General features: G+C 46.4%; 1 protein-coding gene across 6 annotated transcripts in view; it reads right to left on the bottom strand.

Annotated features, from left to right (window-relative positions):
- The window catches only part of LOC139260398 (zinc finger protein 154-like), a 57,013-nt gene extending 43,856 nt beyond the window's left edge, over positions 1 to 13,157 (bottom strand). For 5 of the 6 annotated variants that reach the window (XR_011592796.1, XR_011592797.1, XR_011592795.1 and 2 more), the window contains exon 1: positions 12,875 to 13,157. The gene's annotated coding sequence lies outside the window, so the exon portion shown is untranslated. The remainder of the gene's footprint in view (positions 1 to 12,874) is intronic. The other variant, XM_070876966.1, reaches the window with a different exon arrangement.
- Positions 13,158 to 23,003: the final 9,846 nt, after the last annotated feature.

Here is a 23,003-nt window from a genome sequence, read left to right as displayed (position 1 = left end):
TCTCATCGATTCCCAGCCCCACACAGCCCACTTCTACCTCCTTCCTAAGATCCACAAACAGGACTGCCCCGGTAGACCCATCGTTTTAGCCTGGTCTTGCCCCACAAAACCTATTTCTTCCTATCTTGATTCTATTTCTTCTCCCTTTGTCCAATCTCTTCCCACCTACATCCATGACTCTTCTGTCACTTTAACAATTTCCCGGCCCCAACCGTCTCCTTTTCACTATGGATGTCCAATCCCTCTACATTTCCATCCCCCACCAGGATGGCCTGAGGGCGCTCCGCTTCTTCCTCGAGCAGAGGCCCATCCAGTCCCCATCTACCACCCTCCTCCTCCTGGCCGAACTTGTTCTCACATTGAGCAACTTCTCCTTTATCTCGACTCACTTCCTCCAAATTAAAGGTGTTGCTATGGGAACCCACATGGGTCCTAGCTATGCCTGCCTTTTCGACAGGGATATGTGGAACATTCATTGTTCCAGTCCTACTCGGGTCCCCTCCCTCACCTCTTTTTCCGGTACATTGATGACTGTGAGAATGTGAATGTGCATGAAGAAGTTGTGAATGTGTCAGTTGAAGAGGATCATGGGAAGATAGCTAAAAAAAAAAGTCAAGCTGAGATATTTGCAATGTCGACACAAAAAGGGGTTACTCAGAGTTGTGGTCAAACACGAGTTACGCGAAAAGCAAAGTCAGGCATGAGTCAGGCGAGAGGCTGCTATAACCAGCCGTAAAATAGGGAAATGCTATGTAAAGCGAAACTATAAACACGTCCCTGGAGCCCGCCCTATTTGGAGAGTTGTTAGCCTGCAATTGGGTATGCTATGGGGGAAGCCGACCAATGATTGTATAAACTGAGTGTCACTCAAATATGTTCTGCTGTAACAATGTATAAATATTGAGCTTTTGTACTGTTACGGGACTTGTCAAGAGCGAGGTGGACAGGCTCAAATCGAGGGTGTTCCCTTTATCTTAATAGTTCCCGGCTGGAGAATCTTTAATAAAGGTCTTATGTTGCGAAGACTAAAAGTGTTCGTGTGTCAGTGAATTCGCTGAAACAGATTGAAGGGAAAAGAATCCAGTATCTACATTTGGTGTCAGAAGTGGGATCTCAACGGACGACTGCCGAAAACTTGCGAATTAAGAGCCAGACTAGCCTTGGACGAGACGAGAGGAAAATGGCCACTGGAGTAAGTATAATTTCAATACTGCTCCAGTTTCCTCCGGTTTCAAAAGTCTGAGGAAAGTTTAGCCACTCGCTGGTTCTCAGGTGGTGTCTGAACAAGATCCAGGTCAATCTGGCGAATACTTTCTAAACTTAGGAAATAAGTGTCCAAGTCAGGTGTGATGTCGACCTTGTATATCACTTGGCCCGTCTAGGCACTGATTGGATTTAAATCTGGAACCTAGAATAAATTAAGTAAGGATTACCGTGCGGCGACACGAACAGGAAAACCGTGCGGCGACACGGAGGGATAGAGAATCGCGCGAACCGCGTAGGGAAACGCGGAGGTTAGGGAATTACGTAAAATTAAGCTGCGGGACTACGCGGGACTGTGTAAATTTTAAATTGTACTTACGCCAGGTACGGCGTTGATCTTGTATATCACTTGGTCCGCCTAGGCTCTGGGTAAGATAACTGAAACCACCACAGGGCGACGTGGGGACAATCAGGACTAATTAGGACCCTGATCCAACGTGCGGCGACACAAGGATGGGTAATTTAGATAAAACTACGAATTCCCTGAAAAGTCATGGATCCAAAAATAGAGCCGGCCAAAACAGTTAATAGGAAAGAAGAGAGGCTCTTGTGAACGTCTGTTTTAAATGAGAAATGCTTGTGTGATTTTTACTGTGGATAAGGAAGCCTGTGTAGGAAACCACGGAGTTGTGGTTTGTTTTAGCCCCACCCACTTTTTCAAACAGTGAAAGTTTTTTTAACCCTTCGTAGTGTTGTCCTGTATGTGGGAAGTTTAAGAGTGTGAACCTTATTGAATTACGTATATTCGGATGATAAGTTACGGAGCCAGGAAATGCACAAAGGATAGGTTTGTTGAGTAAAAAAAAATACATGGTCCCGGTGGTTAAAAAAGGATTTAATAGCCAAATGGAGACAGTACTGTCAAAAGCTGAAAGATGAGTCCCTTCTGTCAAGCTGGCAGGAAAACGCCACTAAACTAGGACTCTCCTTGACAGAAGGAGGACATGTTAAAACTGTAGACGTTTTAAAGAAAGAGTGCGCGCACGAGAAACGTACTAAGAGTTCCCCTGGGACTTCTGAGAAGGGTACCAATAGACTACATAGTCGAATGGTTGGCTTTGCGTTGACCGAGGCTGATGATGAAATTGATGAATGGACACTGACTCGGCGCCCAACGGCGCCTTCCGCAGCCCCTGACCCCTTGCCCCAGCCCTCTTCCCATCCCCCTCCACCTTACACTCCGGCGAGAGGAGTTAAAGATAAATGTAACCCCACACCAACGAAGCGACAAACGGACTCCTCATCCTCTGATAGTGATTCAGATCCCCAGTTCACAGGCAATATAGCTGAGAGGACCAGATCTCACACTCGGAAGGGCAGAACTATATCTCGACATCACAGACAGTCCCGTAAATCCTCTAGTCAAACTACCAGTCCCAGTTGTGAAAGGCATAGCAAACACTCCCGCCGATCGAGACGCGGAGGTGTCGAGCAGTCAGACAGCTCCGAACCATCCTCCGACCTAGAAATGCCTTCCAAGATTGACACCCCCATCCCAAAGCCCCGACACCAATTCCCAGTCCGACCAATGCCAAACCCTGATGCACAACAAGCTGCAGACCACCCCACCATAGATGTCTATGTGCCCTGGAAACCGAACTAAATTATGGCCCTTCTGGCCACCATACCAGATCAGAAAAAAAAGAACCTGTCAAGTTTATAGATCATCTTCGAACTACTATTTCAGTTTATAATGCGGAATCAAGAGACTTGTGGTCCTTAGTGCAGCAGACCCTGAGCCCGACCGAACACGTCCGGTTCTTAGAAAATTTGGGGCGAGCCACCCATGATGCATTAGTGACTGCTCACCCTAATAATGCCCAGGATCGCCTAGACGCGATCTTTAATGCTCTCAGCAAGAACCTTCAGAAGCCCATCAGTATGGCCGCAGTGTTAGAAACTAAACCCAAACGAGAAGAAACTGCCGATGAATTCATGGAAAGATTTATTGAAATATACGGAAGCCAATCAGGAGATAATACCTTCAGGGCAGGGGATAATTCACCTCAATTCTGCGCTATCCTACTTCAGTGCCTGCCCTATTCGATTGCTCACGCTATCCGGACAAATAATATGAATTGGGCAGATAACAGTAAAGCCCAGATGGAAAGGGCGGTTAAATATTATTGACAGGAAAAGAAAGGAGAGGGGGGAGGTGCGCCCCCAACCCGGGTCAAGACTGAATACGTGACTAGAAAGGAAGAGCCGTCTCGGGTGGAAGGACCAAAACCCAACCCAAGGGGATACCAGATGGAACCGCAGTGTTGCGTGCAGGGTTGGGTAGATAAGCAAGGATACAGTTATACTGAACACCCAAACGGCCCGGGCCCTGCTAATTACAGACCGCCCTACTGTCCCCGGCCTGGTATGGGAAGAGGTCGGGGCTGGGAAAGACGAGATGGATGCTTTAATTGTGGGCAAGAAGGACATTGGAGTAGAGAGTGTCCCTCCCGTCGGCACGAAAGAGGAAGAGGAGGAAGAGGAGGGGGGCAAGGGGGGAGAGGACAGGGATCTTACACTAACTTCTCCCAGAACAACCCCTTTGGCCAACCGTCCCCCGATTACGGAGCTTGATTGTACAGAGAACCTCCCCGGATGACGAACCGATTTGCCAGTTTCCAGTCCCTCGCACGGCTAAACAAATGGGACAGTGGTTGGGGATGATCAATTACTGCAGATCCTGGATCCCTAATGTTGCCCTGATGACCAAGCACCTCACCCCGTATACAAATAAGGAAGGCAGCTTTGAAATAGAAACCGCAGACGTCCAAGCCTTTAAGGAACTAAAGACAGCCCTGCTGCAAGCTCCGGCTTTGGGCCGGCCCCTCTATGACCGGCCCTTTCAACTGTATTGTACAATCCTGAAAGACTGTGCTACCGTTGTCTTAACACCTCTCACTCCGTAGCTGCCCTCCTGAGCCAACTGAAGACTCAACACCTTACCATGGCCAGGCAAAGCAGATATGAGATCTACCGACTGAATAATCCTAAGCTGACCTTTCGGCACTGTACTGCCATTAATCCGGCCTGTTTTCTTACTGAGCCACCCCAAGATGAGGAAGAACCCAGTCATGATTGTTTATCTTTAATTCAAGAGGCCTCGTCGGTCAGGGAAGATTTAGTTGATGTACCAATGGAAGACCCAGACTGTATTATGTATGTTGACGGAAGTTCTTCTATTGATCCAGAAGGTACACGAATCTCAGGATACGCCATAGTAAACCAGGAGAATCAGGTCTTGGAAACCGCCTATTCTGCCCAACAAGCTGAACTATTCTCCCTCACCCGAGCCTGTATCTTGGCCAAAGACCTCAAAATCAATATCTAAACCTATATCTAGGTATGCCTTTGGGGTAGCCCATGATTTCGGACAATTATGGAAAAACAGGGGATTCCTAACCTCACAGGGGAATGAGATATCCCATAGGCAACTAGTATCTGATTTGTTGCAAGCCCTCATGCTCCCCAAGCGTATTGCCATTGTCAAGTGTACCGCCCACACCATCGGAAAGTCTCCGGTTGATATAGGGAACCACTGTGCTGACAGAGAGGCTAAACAGGCCTCTTGCGGACAACAAATGGTGGTGCCTAGAATGATGAGTCAAACTAAAAATCCTGCAAAGGATAAGTTAGCCTCGGAAAAACCAATGCCAACCATCCAAGATGTCATTAAAGCACAGGAGGACGCTCCTGAAAAAGATAAACTGTTGTGGAAAGATTATGGATGTACTTATGACAATGTTTCTAAACTCTGGACCACTCCCGCGGAACAGACTTGCATGTCTGATGAGTTGGCTCTATGGGTTATTGAATGTATGCATTTTGCTACTCATTGTGGAGCAAGGACCACGAGTGACACACTTTTGGCTACTTGGTGGCACCCTAGACTCCAGGCGTTGGCCCAGAACATCATAGTCGCTGCCTTGTTTGCCAACAGCATAATCCAGGGAAGGGAGTCCCCTGTGATTGGGGTAAGACGCCCCTACCAGAAGGTCCCTTTGAGACATTGCAGTTGGACTACATTGAGTTGCAAAAAGTTCAGTGTTACAAATATGTGTTGGTAATAGTAGATGTGTTTAGCAGATGGATTGAGGCTTACCCTACCCTGGACAATAAGGCTCAAACTGTTGTTAAGGTGTTAATGAGGGAAATTGTTCCTAGATATGGTATCCCAGCTTGACTGATGACCACCTATGTTCTTTCTCTGACTCAGGCTCTGCGACTAGCTCACAACCAGGTTCGAGAGGCTCACCTTGACCTCCCAGTTTTACCCGAATTGTCCCTCGTGGCACCAGGGAAATATGTCCTGATTAAGAAATGGATTCGAAAGGGATTAGAGCCACGATGGGAGGGGTCTTTTCAGGTGTTACTCACTACCCCCACTGCAGCTGAGGTTGAGGGGAGAAGCGCCTGGGTTCACCTGCACCACTCTAAACTTATTACTTCATAATGAGCCTCTCACTGGTCGTCCTAACCCTTGTTTCTGTTCCAGACTTCCTCTCCTCCATAGCTGAATAAACCACATCCTTAGGGCAGGAAGAAAAACGGCAGGAGAAAGGAACGAACAGACTTAGCTGTTTTTGATTTGTCCTTATCTTATTGTTAACTAATGTATAGTATCGTCTAAAATTATTTAAGCATGTGTAAGCTAGCAGGTATAATTGTGCTACCTAGCAGAACTAGAAGGGCTACAGGATAACTTATTTTATCAGACCCATACCCAATTGCATGGCAATCGAACTGTGTGTTACCCACTAGCCCAATCAGTAGAGGCCCTGTTCGTGGCCCCCCCTGGGTGGACCCCCCGCGACTTATATACGGCAGATACCTCGGACGCACCCAGTGAGGGATAAATGGGCGAATATAGAAGGGGTATACCGGGAAGATGTGTGGAATTAATAGACTCCATGAATCCTGAGTGCAGGGGATCCCAGGGAAAGAACGGAGTGGTATGCTCGGACATTGCAAGCTACCCGCTTTGCTTCTCAGGACAAGGCTGGGGGTGTGTATATGCCCTGGTCCCCGGGAATGCCACCTGTGTGTAGACACAGTGTGCCCGTCAGCACTGTCGAGTGCGTAAAGGCCAGTTTACCTGTACCTGTAACGAGCAAAGATGCCTGAACGTGACCGCAGGAAGGCAAGTTATCTGCAGTCAGTGTAACGGAACTCATGTCAGCTCAGAAACATTGGCATACCCGTTTGATGCTTACCAATTGGTAGGATCGGGCTCAAATTCAAGGGAACCTAGCAATTGGTGGTATAAGCAGTTCACGAGGGTTAGCAACACTGACGAAAAGTGTTATAGAGCTAAGGAAGGATTCGTGTTCCTCCTCAACGGCACCTTCAAGACAGCAACACCGACCCTCCCGGTCCTCTTTGCAGTAGGAACTATAGGACCACTCACTGTCCCATGCCCCAAAAGGGAGCATACCCAGAGAAGGATAGTAACACGGGCCATCAGCAAGAAGTTCTGTGCCGATTGGGAGGATCCTATCACGCTGGGATCATCACCCGGCTACGGGTTCCTTGGGGCCCTATCTGTAGGGGGATCAGCGGGGGTAATTAGTGCCAAAAATAGGAACCACCTTATTTGCGGATTGACCATTTTGGGAAATAGCACGTCTAAGGGACTGGATGCCATTAACCGAGAGCTGTCTGAACTAAGGTTGTATACGCAGCAAACCCGCTATGCCGTGGATTATCAGCTGGCCCAACAAAGAGGAGTGTGCACCATCATAGGGGATAAATGCATAACGCATGTTACCGATGAATCATACAATATCACCCAAGCCATTAACGCCATAAAGAAGCAGCTGGATGAGTTCAGGCAGGGCCCAAAGAAAGGAAATAGTTGGTTGGATTAGTTATTTGGAGCCTCCTGGGGATCTTATTTAATGCATGGAGCAGTTATTCTCATAATGATAATAGTTACCTGTTGTCTGATTATTGGTTGCTTTAATGTCTGTTGTAAAGTAATGATGGCAAAATTGGAGCAAACTCTTACAGTCACGAGCTCCCGGAATCTGGTTCAACAGACTAAAAGTTTACTCGAGGATCAAGAAGGGTATGAGGAACAAGAATGCGAACGGCTGAATGCGATACTCCTGGAATAATCACCAGAGTTATCATGGATTGATAAAAGGGGGGAATGAGAATGTGAATGTGCATGAAGAAGTTGTGAATGTGTCAGTTGAAGAGGATCATGGGAAGGTAGCTTTTGTGAATGTGTCAGTTGAAGAGGATCATGGGAAGATAGCTTAAAAAAAAATGTCAAGCTGAGATATTTGCAATGTCGACACAAAAAGGGGTTACTCAGAGTTGTGGTCAAACACGAGTTACGCGAAAAGCAAAGTCAGGCATGAGTCAGACGAGAGGCTGCTATAACCAGCCGTAAAATAGGGAAATGCTATGTAAAGCGAAACTGTAAACACGTCCCTGGAGCCCGCCCTATTTGGAGAGTTGTTAGCCTGCAATTGGGTATGCTATGGGGGAAGTCGACCAATGATTGTATAAACTGAGTGCCACTCAAATATGTTCTGCTGTAACAATGTATAAATATTGAGCTTTTGTACTGTTACGGGACTTGTCAAGAGAGAGGTGGACAGGCTCAAATCGAGAGTGTTCCCTTTATCTTAACAAGTCCCGGCCGGAGAATCTTTAATAAAGGTCTTATGTTGCGAAGACTAAAAGTGTTCGTGTATCAGGGAATTCGCTGAAACAGATTGAAGGGAAAATAATCCGTATTAACAACTGCATCGATGCCGTCTCCTGCTTTCACCCTAAACTACAAAATTTCATTCGCTTTGCATCCAATTGCCACCCTTCCCTCACCTTCACATGGTCCATCTCCGACTGTTCCCTTCCTTTCCTCGACTTCTCCGTCTCCATTGCTGAGGATAGACTATTGACAAACATTCACTATAAGCCCACCGACTCCCAGCTACCTGGACTACACTTCCTCCACCCGCATCCTGTAAGGACTCCATTCCATTCTCCCAGTTTCTCCGTCTCTATCGCATCTGCTCTGATGCCACCTTCCACACTAGTGCCTCTGACATGTCTTCCTTTTCCCTCATCCGAGGATTCCCCCCCATCATAGCTAACATGGCCCTCGACAGTGTCCGTTCTATTTCCCGCACTTCTGCTCTCATGATAGGGTTCCCCTTATAAAGAACATAACATAAGAATAGGAGCAGTAGTAGGCTATTTGGCCCCTCGAGGCTGTTCCGCCATTCAATAAGATCATGGTTGATCTGATCATGGACTCAACTCCACTTCCCTGCCCTCTCCCCATAACCCTTTACTCCCTTAATCGCTCAAAAATCTGTCTATCTCCACCTTAAATATATTCAATGACCCAGCCTCCACAGCTCCCTGGGGCAGAGAATTCCATAGATTTACAACCCTCAGCAGAAATTTCTCCTCATCTCAGTTTTAAATGGATGGCCCCTTATGGTGGTGCAGGCTCAAAGGGCCGAATGGTCTACTCCTGCACCTATTTTCTATGTTTCTATGTTCCCTAGTTTTAGTTTCCCCGATGATTGGAAGTATCCTCTCTGCATCCACCTTGTCGAGCCTCCTCATAATCTTATACATTTCGATAAGATCACCTCTCATTCTTCTGAACTCCAATGTGTAAAGGCCCAACCTATAGGCAAGTTATTATTTAAACGGAGAAAGATTGCAAAGTGCTGCAGTACAGCGGGACCTGGGGGTACTTGTGCATGAAACACAAAAGGATAGTATGCAGGTACAGCAAATGATCAGGAAGGCCAATGGTATCTTGACCTTTATTGCAAAGGGGATGGAGTATAAAAGCATGTTAGTCTTGCTAAAGTTATACAGGGTATTGGTGAGGCCACACCTGGAGTACTGTGTGCAGTTTTGGTTTCCATATTTATGAAAGGATATACTTGCTTTGGAGGCAGTTCAGAGAAGGTTCACTAGGTTGATTCCATGGATGAGGGCGTTGACTTATGAGGAAAGGTTGAGTAGGTTGGGCCTCTACTCATTGGAATTCAGAAGAATGAGAGGTGATCTTATCGAAACGTATAAGATTATGAGGGGGCTTGACAAGGTGGATGCAGAGAGGATGTTTCCACTGATAGGGGAGACTAGAACTAGGGGGTATGATCTTAGAATATGGGGCCACCCATTTAAATCTGAGATGAGGGGAAATTTCTTCTCTGAGCATTGTACATCTGTGGAATTCCCTGCCTCAGAGAACTGTGGAAGCTGGTACATTGAATGAATTTCAGACAGAAATAGAGAGTTTCTTAACCGATAAGGGGAGTGGGCGGATAAGTGGAGCTGAGTCCATGATCAGATCAGCCATGATCTTATTGAATGGCGGAGCAGGCTTGAGGGGCCGTATGGTCTACTCGTGTTCCTGTTTCTTATGTTCTTAGGTGGAGTAGTTTGGGCCTATACATATCGTCATAAGTCAACCTCCTCATCTCCGGAATCAACCTAGTGAACCTTCTCTGAACAGCCTCCAATGCAAGTATATCCTTCCTTAAATACGGAGACCAAAACTGTACGCAGTACTCCAGGTGTGGCCTCACCAATACCCTGTACAGTTGTAGCAGGACTTCTCTGCTTTTATACTCTATCCCCCTTGCAATAAAGGCCAACATTCCATTTGCCTCCCTGATCACTTACTGTTCCTGCATACTAACTTTTTGTGTTTTATGCACAAGGATCCCCAGGTCTTTCTGACCTGCAGCACTTTGCAATTTTTCTCCATTTAAATTATAATTTGCTTTTCTATTATTTCTGCTAAAGTGGATAACCTCACATTTTCCCATATTATACTCCATCTGCCAAATTTTTGCCCACTTAGCCTGTCTATATCCCTTTGCAGATTTTGTGTGTCCTCCTCACAATTTGCTTTCCCACCCATCTGTGTATCATGAACAAACTTGGCTACATTACACTCGGTCCCTTCATCCAAGTCATTAATATAGATTGCAAATAGTTGGGCTCCCAGCACCAATCCCTGTGGCACCCCAACCAGAAAATGACTCACTTATCCTGACTCTGTTTTCTGTTAGTTAGCCAATCCTCTATCCACATCTTTCACCCCACCAGCCTCCACATTCAATGGATTATCCTCCGCCATTCACGCCACCAATCACACTTTCCCCTCTCAGCATTCCGAAGGGACCGCTCCCTCCATGACACCCTGGTCCATTCCGCAGTCACCCCCGGCAACACCTTCCCTTCCCACAGCACCTTCCCGTGCATGCACAGGAGATGCAATACCTGCCCTTTTACCTCCTCCCTTCCCACTGTCCCAAACATTCTTTCCAGGTGAAACAGCGATTTATTTGTACTTCTTTCAATTTAGCATACTGTATTCGCTGCTCCTGTATACTGGGGAGACCAAATGCAGATAGGGTGACCGCTTTGCGGAACATCTCCGTTCAGTCTGCAAGTGTGACCCTGAGCTTCCGGTTGCTTGTCACTTTAATTCCCCGCTCCACTCCCACTCTGACCTCTCCATCCTCAGTCTCCTACACTGTTCCAATACAGCTCAACGCAAGCTCGAGGAGCACCACCTCATCTTTTGTTTAGGCACTTTACAGCCTTCTGGACCAACATCGAGTTCAACAATTTCAGACCGTAATCTCTGCCCATATTTTGTTCCCTTTCCAAACTTCTCCCGGTTTCCTTTGCCAGTTCTGAGGAAGGGTCACAGACCTGAAACGTTGGCTCTGCTTCTCTCCACAGATGCTGCCTGACCCGCTGAGATTTCCAGCTTTTTCTGTTTTTATTTGATTAGTTAATTCATTCTTTTCTATTATTCAAATTTTATTACTTAATTTTTGAATGTAGTTTAGTTACTAATTAAATAAAGTAGTTATAAATTAGATTGTTTGTCCAACATCCAGTACTGGATGAGCAGAAATTTTCTCCAAGTATTGGGAAGATTGAAGCCATTATATTTGGTCCTCGCCACAAACTGCGTTCCCTCACCACTGACTCCATCCTGCTCCCGAGCATCAATCTGAGGGTGAACAAGACAGTTCACAACTTAGGTGTCATATTTGACCCTGAAATGAGTTGAGCCACATAGCTGCAGCATAACTAAAACTGCCTTTTCCACCTCGGTTCAGCCCCTGTCTCAGCTCTTCTGCTGCTGAAACCCTCATCCATGCCTTTGTTAGGTTGAGTAGGTTGGGCCTTTACTCATTGGAATTTTGAAGAATGAGAGGTGATCTTATCAAAACTTATAAGATTATGAGGGTGCTTGACAAGGTGGATGCAGAGAGGATGTTTCCACTGATGGGAGACTCGAACTAGAGGTCTTGATCTTAGAATGAGGGGCCTCCTATTTAATACTGAGATGAGGAGAAATTTCTTCTCTCAGAGGGTTGTAAATCTGTGGAATTCACTGCCTCAGAGATCTGCGAAGCTGGGACATTGAATAAATTTAAGACAGAAATAGACAGTTTCTTAACGATAAAGGGATAAGAGGTTATGGGGAGCAGGCAGGGAAGTGGAGCTGAGTCCATGATCGGATCAGTCACGATCTTATTGAATGGCGGAGCAGGCTCAAGGGGCCGTATGGCCTAGTCATAGAAACATAGAAAATAGGTGCAGGAGCAGGCCATTCAGCCCTTCTAGCCTGCACCGCCATTCAATGAGTTCATGGCTGAACATGAAACTTCAGTACCCCCTTCCTGCTTTCTCGCCATACCCCTTGATCCCCCGAGTAGTCCTGCTCCTATGTCTTATGTTCTTACCTCTAGACTTGACTGCTCCAACACACTCCTGGCTGGCCTCCCACATTCTACTCTACGTAAACTTGAGGTCATCCAAAACTCAGCAGCCCGTGTCCTAACTCGCACCAAGACCCGATCACCCATTACCCCTGTGCTCGCTGACCTACACTGGCTCCCGGTTAAACACCGCCTCGATTTCAAAATTCTCCTCCCCATTTACAAATCCCTCTTTTTCAGCCTCACAACCCCACGAGACGTCTGTGCTCCTCAAATTCTGCCCTCTTGACCATCCCTCATTAGAATCGCTCCACCAGGGGTGGCCGTGCCCTCAGCTGCCTGGGCCCCAAGCTCGGGAACACCCTCCCTAAACACCTCTCTCTTTCCTGCTTTAGGGGTCACAGTCTGAGGATAAGGGGTAAGCCATTTAGGACCGAGATGAGGAGAAACTTCTTCACCCAGAGAGTGGTGAACCTGTGGAATTCTCTACCACAGAAAGTTGTTGAGGCCAATTCACTAAATATATTCAAAAAGGAGTTAGATGAAGTCCTTACTACTCGGGGGATCAAGGGTTATGGCGAGAAAGCAGGAAGTGGGTACTGAAGTTGCATGTTCAGCCATGAACTCATTGAATGGTGGTGCAGGCTAGAAGGGCCTAATGGCCTACTCCTGCACCTATTTTCTATGTTTCTATGTTTAAGATGCTTCTTAAAACCTGCCTCTTTAAACACGCTTTTGGTCACCTGCCTGACTTGCTCCCTTTGTGTCTGGGTGTTAAATGTATGTGTTGTGCCTGCCCTTGGCACGTGTTGCTCCGTTGTAGGCGCTATATAAATACAGGTTGTGACTGCAGCAATGCGCCGAGGGACAAAGCCTGTCCGACTCACCAACCAATCAGCGCCCTGCAGCCCCGTGACCTCATCGCCCCTCAGCAGGGTCTGCCCCAAGATGGCGGCCGTTGCCGGGGGCCCGTGACCGGGAGAAAGCCCCGCTCGGGGTAAACGCCGGAGCCGCAGGTTCTTGTCCGGGGCCTGAGGCCTACCTCGGGTGTTTAGAAAGCCTCCCCGCTGGGTCCACGACTCCCCTGCGCGCCGCCGCCGCCGCCGCCGCTTCCTCCTCCTCCTGCCCGCTCCGGAACCTTCTCTCCGCCTCCGGCCAATAGGCGGCGTGCTCGAGGGACACGTGACCCGGGCCCACGGCCTGATTGACAGGAGCTTCCGACCAATGGGGAGCGACAGCGTGGCAACAGTGGGCGGGCGACCGAGGGTGACGCGCGCTGGAACGTGCTGACGTCATAACGTCAATGCAACTTGGTTCTCCTGAGTGAGGGAGGCTGGGGGTCAAGGTTGATGACATTCTGTGCTGACCCTTGACCTCCCTTGCTCCCCAGTGCAGACCAGGATATGTTGCACATTCCAGCTGCTCACTGTGGGGGTTGTCAGCTGATCCCAGCCTGGGCTGCAGTTAACCTCAGTGCCCTGGGCTCCTGCTACTGATCACTGTCCACTCACCCCAACAGCAAAGGCCAAGTCTGCAAAGGGGGCGTTTTTTGGACTGTGATGCCCCCAAGGTTGAATAGGCTGCCAACAATCACTGCATACCCTCACATATTGGCCCTTTGGACAGGCATTAGAAGGCAACCAGTCACTGTGGAACACCTCACTGGTAGAGGAATAGGAGGATATGTTGATAGAGTGGGAGGAGGGTCTTGTGGAGTTTAAACCCCAACATGGACCAGTTTGGCCGAATGGCCTGTTTCTGTGCTGTACATTCTATGTCATACCCTGAAAGGTCAAATCAAGGAATCAGCAACAACAAAAACTTGTATTTATATAACACCTTTAATGTGTAAAATGTCCCAAGGAATTTCACAGAGTATTATAAGACAAAAACTTGACAGCAAGCCACATAAGTAGATATTGGGACAGGTGACGAACAGCTTGGTCACAGACATGGGTTTTAAGGAACATCTTAAAAGGAGGAATGAGAGGCGGAGAGGTTCAGGGAGAGAGTTTTAGAGCTTGGGGCCAAGGCAACAGAAGGTTGAGCGATTATCATCAGAGATGCTCAAGAAAGCAGAATTAGAGGAGCGCAGATATCTCGGGGGTTGTGGGGCTGGGGGAGATGACAGAGATAGGGAGGGGCGAGGCCATGGAGGGATCTGAAAACAAGCATGAAAATTTTGAAATCAAGGCTTTGCTTAACCGGGAAGAATGTAGGTCAGCGATGCTTCCCCAGCATTCCAGGCACACTGGCCTTCCCTCGATCACCTGGACCTTGCTGGCTGCGATATTTCATCCTGTGTCCTCACTTCCACTTGCTTCTTCAAGAAAAAACACAAAAGGAAAAATAGCAGCGCTCTGTGAGAGGTCTTCCCTCCACATGTCAAACTTAGGTTATATCAATTACATTTCCCTTCCCAAATGCTTGAGCAGCAACTCCGATCTATTTAGCTCATCAATATTATTTTCAGAAAAACCTATGTCCAGCCTTTGTGATTTAATATAAAAGGTATCTGCAATGCGTTTGCAGCAAGTTCTTTATCTTCCCTCTCGAACAATCTGTCGTGGAAGGTAACACATGACTCCAAATCATTCATTCCAAGCATTTTTTTTAAACATAGAAACTTAGAAACATAGAAAATAGGTGCAGGAGTAGGCCATTTGGCCCTTCGAGCCTGCACCACCATTCAATGAGTTCATGGCTGATCGTTCACCTCAGTACCGCTTTCCTATTGTAAATAGTTGAGGCCCCAGCACTGATCCCTGCAGCACTCCACTAGTTACAGTTTGCCAACCTGAAAATGACCCATTTATCCCGACTATCTGTTTTTTGTTAATTTGCCAATCCTCTATCCATGCTGCCCAAGTGAACTCTTCGCTTGTGAAGGAACCCTTTGTGTGGCACCATATGGAATGCTTTCTGTTAATCCAAATATACGACATCAACTGGTTCTTCTTTATCCACTCTGCTCGTTACATCCTCAAATAACTCCAGCAAATTTGTCAAACATAATTTGCCTTTCAGGAAACCATGCTGACTCTGCTTGACTGCAATATGATTTTCTAAATGTCCTGCTACTACTTCCTTAATGATGGACTCCAGTATTTTCCGAACGATAGATAGCAGGCTAACTGGTCTATAGTTTCCTGCTCTCTGTCTCACACCTTTCTTAAATAGAGGTGTAACATTTGCAGTTTTCCAATCCACTGGGACCTCTCCAGAATTCAGGGAATTTTGGTAGATTACAACCAATGCATCCACTATCTTTGCAGCCACTTCTTTTAAGACCCTGGGGTGCAGGTCATCAGGTCCAGGGGACTTGTCCACCTTTAGTCCCATTAGTTTGATTAGTACTTTATCTCTAGTGATAGTGACTGTTTTAAGTCCCCCGCCGCCCCTTCCCCCCCGTGCAATAGCTCCTTGATTATCAACTATTGGGATGTGTTTAGTGTCCTCTACTGTGAAGACCGATACAAAATATTTGTTCAAAGTCTCTGCCATTTCCGTGTTTCCCAATATTAATTCTCCAGTCTCATCCTCTAAGGGACCAATGTTTACTTTAGCTACTTGTTTCCTTTTTATATCCCTGTAGAAACTCCTACTGTCTGTTTTTATATTTCTTGCTAGTTTGCTATCTTTTCTGTCTTTATCATTTTTTAGTCGTCCTTTGCTGGTTTCTGAAAATGTCTCAATCCTCTGGCCTTCCACTGTCCTTCGCAGCATTATATGCCTCTTTCAATTTGATACCATCCTTTACTTCCTTAGTTAGCCAGGGATGGTTCATCCTTCTCTTAGCATCTTTATTTCTCACTTGAATAAATCTTTGCTGACAATTATGAAATATCTCCTTAAATGTTTGCCACTGCGTTTCTAGTCTTACCCTTTAATGTATTTTCCCAGTACACTTGGTGTCAGTGACAAGGGTTGGTTTATATCACATGGGAGGAGATCAGTGTCAGTGACTGTGGGGTTGGCTCAACCTTCATTGACCTGACAAAGGCCTTTGACACTGTCAACCGTGAGGGATTGTGGAGTGTACTCTACACATTCGGCTGTCCATATGCGCTCTACTCGGATGACTTGGATGAAGGGACCTAGTGTAATGCAGCCAAATTTGCTGATGATACAAAGATAGGTGGAAAAGCAAGTTGTGAGGAGGATGCAAAGAATCTACAAAGTGATATAGATAGGCTCAGTGAGTGGGCAAAAATCTGGCAGATTAAAATCTGGTAAAATGTCAGGTTATCTCCTTTGGTAGGAAAAATAAAAAAGCTAATTATTATTTAAATGAAGACGATTACAAAATGCTGTAGTACAGAGGGATCTGGGGGTTCTTGTACATGAAACTCAAAAGGTTAGCATGCAGGTACAGCAAGTAATCAGGAAGGCAAATGGAATGCTGGCCTTTATTGCAAGGGGGATGGAGTATAAAAGTCGGGAAGTCCTGCTACAACTGTACGGGGCGTTGGTAAGACCACACCTGGAGTACTGCAGAGTTTTGGTCTGGACTTGTCTCCATTCCCGTGCCGAGGGGATTGCTACACCAGACGGGAGGGGCAACATTTGGGGACACTGATTCCCCACCAATTCCCATTCCCCTTCTTTCTGGTGGATAATGGAGGGGCCACTGTGTGTAATGTGCAAGTCAGTAAGAATTGTCAGCAAACGCTTTCTAATTGGAGATTTTATTCAGTGGAAACGTTCACACATTGTAGATTTTGTACCAAAGATCAATTTAGGATTAAAGTAAAAGTTCATAATTTTATTGCAAACCAAATTTCTGTTGAGAGTTGCTGAATTAAGGGGAAAGTTAACACACAGCCCCGAGAACACAATCAGCAATATTAAAGTCCAGCCCAGTTATTGGGTTATTAACATCAGCAGAAACAAACCCCAACTATCAGAATGAACATGGTTCAGTCGGGATGTGATTAACAGCAGCAATAACAGCAGATTCCAACCCCTGCAGTCACTTGTAAACTCGTTGGTGTTTCAGCAGGTTGGATGACCGAGTGAATCCCTTCCCACACTTAGAGCAGGTGAACGACCTCTCCCCAGTGTGACTGCGTCGATGAATTTCCAGCAGGGACGGGGAATGGAATCCCTTCCCACAGTCCCCACATTCCCACGGTTTCTCCATGGTGTGGGTATCCTTGTGTCTCTCCAGGTTGGACGATCAGTTGAAGCCTCGCCCACACACACAACACGTTTACAGTTTCTCCCCGCTGTGAATGGTGCGATGTTTTTTCAGGCTGTGTAACTGGTTAAAGCTCTTTCCACAGGCAGTGCACTGGAACACTCACTCGGGTGTGTGTGTGTCTCGGTGCCTTTCCAGTCACACTGATATTTGAAATCTTTTCCCACAGACAAACATTTCTCCTTCCACTTTCAAAGGCCGATGATATTCAGGTCCTGATGAATCGATTGACTCCGTCACATCTTGACATGATGTTTGGTTTGTGTTTCCTGTCTGAAAATCTCCCCTTCTAATACGCTGTAAAAGGAGATAACAAAACTCATCACTGTCAGTACAAGACAGAATTCAGAATAGACACATCTAGTTTCCATGGAACATTCTTTCTTCTCTTGTTCTTCCAAAGCTGTAAATCCCTGTCCCACACATTGTCCCTCCTGCTGTGCTGAAATCCAAACCCATCGCATGTCGCTGGACTGTTTCACCTCCCCTCCCAGTTTTCACCACCAATTCTGGCTGGGTTCAGTTCTACACTCACTGGTTCCCCTCCCTCTCCTCCCCTGAAGGTACTGACCCTGGCTGGGTTCAGTTCTACACTCACTGGTTCCCCTCCCTCTGCTGAAGGTACTGACTCTGGCTGGGTTCAGTTCTACACTCACTGGTTCCCCTCCCTCTCCTCCCCTGAAGGTACTGACTCTGGCTGGGTTCAGTTCTGCACTCACTGGTTCCCCTCCCTCTCCTCCCCTGTAGGTGCTGACTCTGGCTGGGTTCAGTTCTGCGCTCACTTGTTCCCCTCCCTCTCTCTCCCCTCATAGAAACATAGAAATTAGGTGCAGGAGCAGGCGATTTGGCCCTTCGAGCCTGCATCGCCATTCAATAAGATCATGGCTGATCATTCAACCTCAGTACCCTTTTCCTGCTTTCTCTCCATACCCCTTGATCCCTTTGGCCGTAAGGGCCATATCTAACTCCCCTTTGAATATATCTAACGAACTGGCCTCAACTTTCTGCAGTAGAGAATTCCACAGGTTCACCACTCTCTGAGTGAAGAAGTTTCTCTTGATCTCGGTCCTAAATGGCTTACCCCTTATTGTTAGACTGTGTCCCCTGGTTCTGGAACTCCCCAGCAACGGGAACATTCTTCCTGCCTCCAACCTGTCCAATCCCGTCAGAATTTTATATGTTTCTATGAGATCCCCTCTCATTCTTCTAAACTCCAGTGGATAAAAGCCCAGTTGATCCAGTCTCTCCTCATATGTCAGTCCTGCCATCCCAGGAATCAATCTGGTGAACCTTCACTGTACTCCCTCAATAGCAAGAACGTCCTTCCTCAGATTAGGGGACCAAAACTGAACACAATATTCCAGGTGTGGCCTCACCAAGGCTCTGTACAATTGCAGTAAGACTTCCCTGCTCCTCTACTCAAATCCCCTCGCTATGAAGGCCAGAATGCCATTTACCTTCTTCACCGCCTGCTGTACCTGCATGCCAACCTTCAATGACTGATGTACCATGACACCCAGGTCTCGTTGCACCTCTCCTTTTCCTAATCTGTCACCATTCAGATAATATTCTGCCTTCGTGTTTTTGTGACCAAGGTGGATAACCTCATATTTATCCACATTATACTGCATCTGCCATGCATTTGCCCACTCACCTAACCTGTCCAAGTCACCCTACAGTCTCTTAGCGTCCTCCTCACAGCTCACACCACCACCCAGTTTAGTGTTATCTGCAAACTTGGAGATATTACACTCAATTACTTCATCTAAATCATTAATGTATATTGTAAATAGCTGGGGTCCCAGCACTGAGCCCTGCGGCACCCCACTGGTCACTGCCTGTCATTCTGAAAAGGACCCGTTTATTCCGACTCTCTGCTTCCTGTCTGCCAACCAGTTCTCTATCCATGTCAATACATTACCCCCAGTACCATGTGCTTTAATTTTGCACACTAATCACTTGTGTGGAACCTTGTCAAAGGCCTTTTGAAAGTCCAAATACACACATCCCTGGTTCTCCCTTGTCCACTCTACGAGTTACAGCCTCAAAAAATTCTAGAAGATTTGTCAGGCATGATTTCCCTTTCATAAATAAATCCATGCTGACTTGGACTGATCCTGTCACTGCTTTCCAAATGCGCTGTTATTTTATCTTTAATAATTGATTCCAACATTTTCCCCACCACTGATGTCAGGCTAACCAGTCTATAATTACCCGTTTTCTCTCTTCCCTCCTTTTTTAAAAAGTGGTGTTACATTAGCTACCCTCCAATCCATAGGAACTGATCCAGAGTCTATAGAATGTTGCAAAATGATCACCAATGCATCCACTATTTCTAGGGCCACTTCCTCAAGTACTCTGGAATGCAGCCTATCAGGCCCTGGGGACTTATCAGCCTTCAATCCCATCAACTTCCCGAACACAATTTCCTGACTAATAAGAATTTCCTTCAGTTCCTTCTTTTCGCTAGATCCTCGAACACCTAGTATTTCCGGAAGATTATTTGTGTATTCCTTAATGAAGACAGATCCAAAGTATTTGTTCAATTTGTCTGCCATTGCTTTGTTCCCCATTATAAATTCACCCAATTCTGTCTGCAAAGGACCTACGTTGGTCTTCACTAATCTTTTTCTCTGGCTGACTCCTGTTCTACAAAGTTCTGACAGGATTGGACAGGTTCTGTTCTACAATCACTGGTTCTGCTCCCTAATCTCTGTTCTCTCTCCTAAAGGTGCTGACTTTGGCTGGGTTCAGTTCTACACTCACTGGCTCCCCTCCCCTGAAGACACTGTCTGGGTTCAGTTCTAAACTCACTGGTTCCCCTCCCTCTCCTCGCCTCAAAAAAGTGTAGACTCTGGCTGGAATCAGTTCTACACTCACTGGTTCCCCTCCTTCTGCTCGCCTGAAGGTGCTGATCTGGCTGGGTTCAGTTCTACACTCACTGGTTGCCCTCCCTCTGCTCCGCTGAAGTTGCTGATCTGGCTGGGTTCAGTTCTACACTCACTGATTCCCCTCCATCTCCTCCGCTGAAGGTGGTGACTCTGGCTGTGTTCAGTTCCACACTCACTGGTTCCCCCTCCCTCTCCTCCTCTGAAGGTGCTCCCCAAGATGGGTTTTTAGACCAGTATGTTGAGGAGCCTACTAGGGAACAGGTTATCCTAGATTGGGTATTGTGTAACGAGAAGGGGTTAATTAACAGTCTTGTTGTGCGGGGTCCTTTCGGGACGAGTGACCATAACATGATTGAATTCTTTCTTAAGATGGAAAGTGAAGTAGTCCAATCCGAAACTAGGGTCCTAAATCTAAACAAAGGAAACTACGAAGGTATGAGGAATGAATTGGTTATGATAGTTTGGGAAGATTCATTAAAAGGCATGACAGTGGATAGGCAATGGTTAATATTTAAGGAACGAATGCATGAATTGCAATAGTTATACATTCCTTTCTGGCGTAAAAACACAAAAAGAAAAGTGGTCCAACACCTCCTGCACACTTGGTCGTCCAGGATTTCTCACATGCCACAGGATGTGCAATCCATGGGACGGAGCTGTCCTGCCATCCCTCTAGTTACACTCACAACTATCAAATAGAACTAAACTCTAAACTTTAGAAAAACACACCCCAGCAACTACTCAGCAATCAGCGGATTTAATTAACCTTTATTTAAAGACTAAGTACTAACTTAACAGAGAATAAAAACCTTCAGGGGAGGAGAGGAGAACCAGTGAGTGTAGAACTGAACCCAGCCAGAGTCAGCACCATCAGGAGAGCAGAGGCAGGGGAACCAGTGAGTGTAGAACTGAACCCAGCCAGAGTCAGTACCTTCAGCAGAGGGAGAGGAACCAGTGAGTGCGGAGCTGAACCCAGCCAGAATTGGTGGTGAAAATTGGGAGTGGAGGAGAAACAGTCCAGAAATGTGTGTTGATTTGGATTTCAGCACAGTAGGAGGGACAATGTGTGGGACAGGGATTTACAGCTTTGGAAGAACAAGAGGGGAAAGAATGTTCCATGGAAACTAGATGTGTCTATTCTGAATTTGTGTCTTGTACACAGTGATGATTTTTGTTTTCTCCTTTTACAGCGTATTAGGAGAGATTTTCAGACAGGAAACAGAAACCAAATATCGCGTCAAGATCTGACGGAGTCAATCGATTCATCAGGACCCGAATATCATCGACCTTTGAAAGTGGAAGGAGAAATGTTTGTCTGTTCTGCCTGTGAGAAAAGATTTCAATCATCAGTGTGACTGGAAAAGTACCGAGACACACACCCGAGTGAGTGTTCCAGTGCACTGCCTGTGGAAAGAGCTTTAACCAGTTACACAGCCTGAAAAACATCGCACCATTCACAGTGGGGAGAAACCGTACACGTGTTGTGTGTGGGCGAGGCTTCAACTGATCGTCCAACCTGGAGAGACACAAGGATACCCGCACCATGGAGAAACCGTGGAAATGTGGTGACTGTGGGAAGGTATTTAGATCACTGTCTGAGCTGGAAATTCATCAACGCAGTCACACTGGGGAGAGGCCGTTCACCTGCTCAGAGTGTGGGAAGGGATTCAAACGGTCATCCCACCTGCTGACACACCAGCGAGTTCACAAGTGACTGCAGGGGTTGGATTCTGCTGTCCGACTGAACCATGTTCATTCTGACAGTTGGGGTTTGTTTCTGCTGATGTTAATAACCCTATAACTGGGCTGGACTTTAATATTCTGGATATATTGCTGATTGTGTTCTCGGGGCTGCAGTGTCCATTTAAAAAACGGTGTGTGTTACCTTTCCCCTAAATTCAGGAACTCGCAGCAGAAATTTAGTTTGCAATAAAATTAAGAACTTTCACTTTAATCCTAAATTGATCTTGGTACAAAATCTGCAAGTGTGTGAAAGTTTCTACTGAATAAAATCTCCAATTAGAAAGCTTGCTGACAATTCTTACTGACTTGCACATTACACACAGTGCCCCCTCCATTATCCACCAGAAAGAAGGGAAATGGGAATTGGTGGGGAATCAGTGTCCCCAAATGTTGCCCCTCCGTCTGGTGTAGCAATCCCCTCGGCACGGGAATGGAGACAAGTCCAGACCAAAACTCTGCAGTACTCCAGGTGTGGTCTTACCAACGCCCTGTACAGTTGTAGCAGGACTTCCCGACTTTTATACTCCATCCCCCTTGCAATAAAGGCCAGCATTCCACTTGCCTTCCTGATTACTTGCTGTACCTGCATGCTAACTTTGAGTTTCATGTACAAGAACCCCCAGATCCCTCTGTACTACAGCATTTTGTAATCGACCCCATTTAAATAATAATTTGCTTTTTTATTTTTCTACCAAAGGAGATAACTTAATATTTTACCACATTATAGTCCATCTGCCAGATTTTTGCCCACTCACTGAGCCTCTCTATATCCCTTTGTAGATCCTCCTCACAACTTGTGTTCCCACCTATCTTTGTATCATCAGCAAATTTGGCTGCGGTACTCTTGGTCCCTTCATTAATGTAAATTATAAATAGTTGAGGCCCCAGCACTGATCCCACAGCACCCCACTAGTTACAGTTTGCCAACCTGAAAATGACCCATTTATCCCGACTATCTGTTTTCTGTTATTTAGCCAATCCTCTATCCATGCTAATATATTACCCCAACCCCGCGAACTTTTATCTTGTGCAGTAACCTTTTGTGTGGCACCTTACCGAATGCTTTCAGGAAATCAAAATATACATCAACTGGACCTCCTTTATCCACTCCGCTCGTTACATCCTCAAACAACTCCAGCAAATTTGCCAAACATGATTTCCCTTTCATAAAACCATCATCAT

The sequence above is a fragment of the Pristiophorus japonicus genome, chromosome 3 (assembly GCF_044704955.1).
Source record: "Pristiophorus japonicus isolate sPriJap1 chromosome 3, sPriJap1.hap1, whole genome shotgun sequence".
Taxonomy (NCBI): Eukaryota; Metazoa; Chordata; class Chondrichthyes; family Pristiophoridae; genus Pristiophorus; species Pristiophorus japonicus.
The sequence above is the reverse complement of the archived record's forward strand: the minus strand, read 5'-3'. Positions and strand labels throughout refer to the sequence as shown.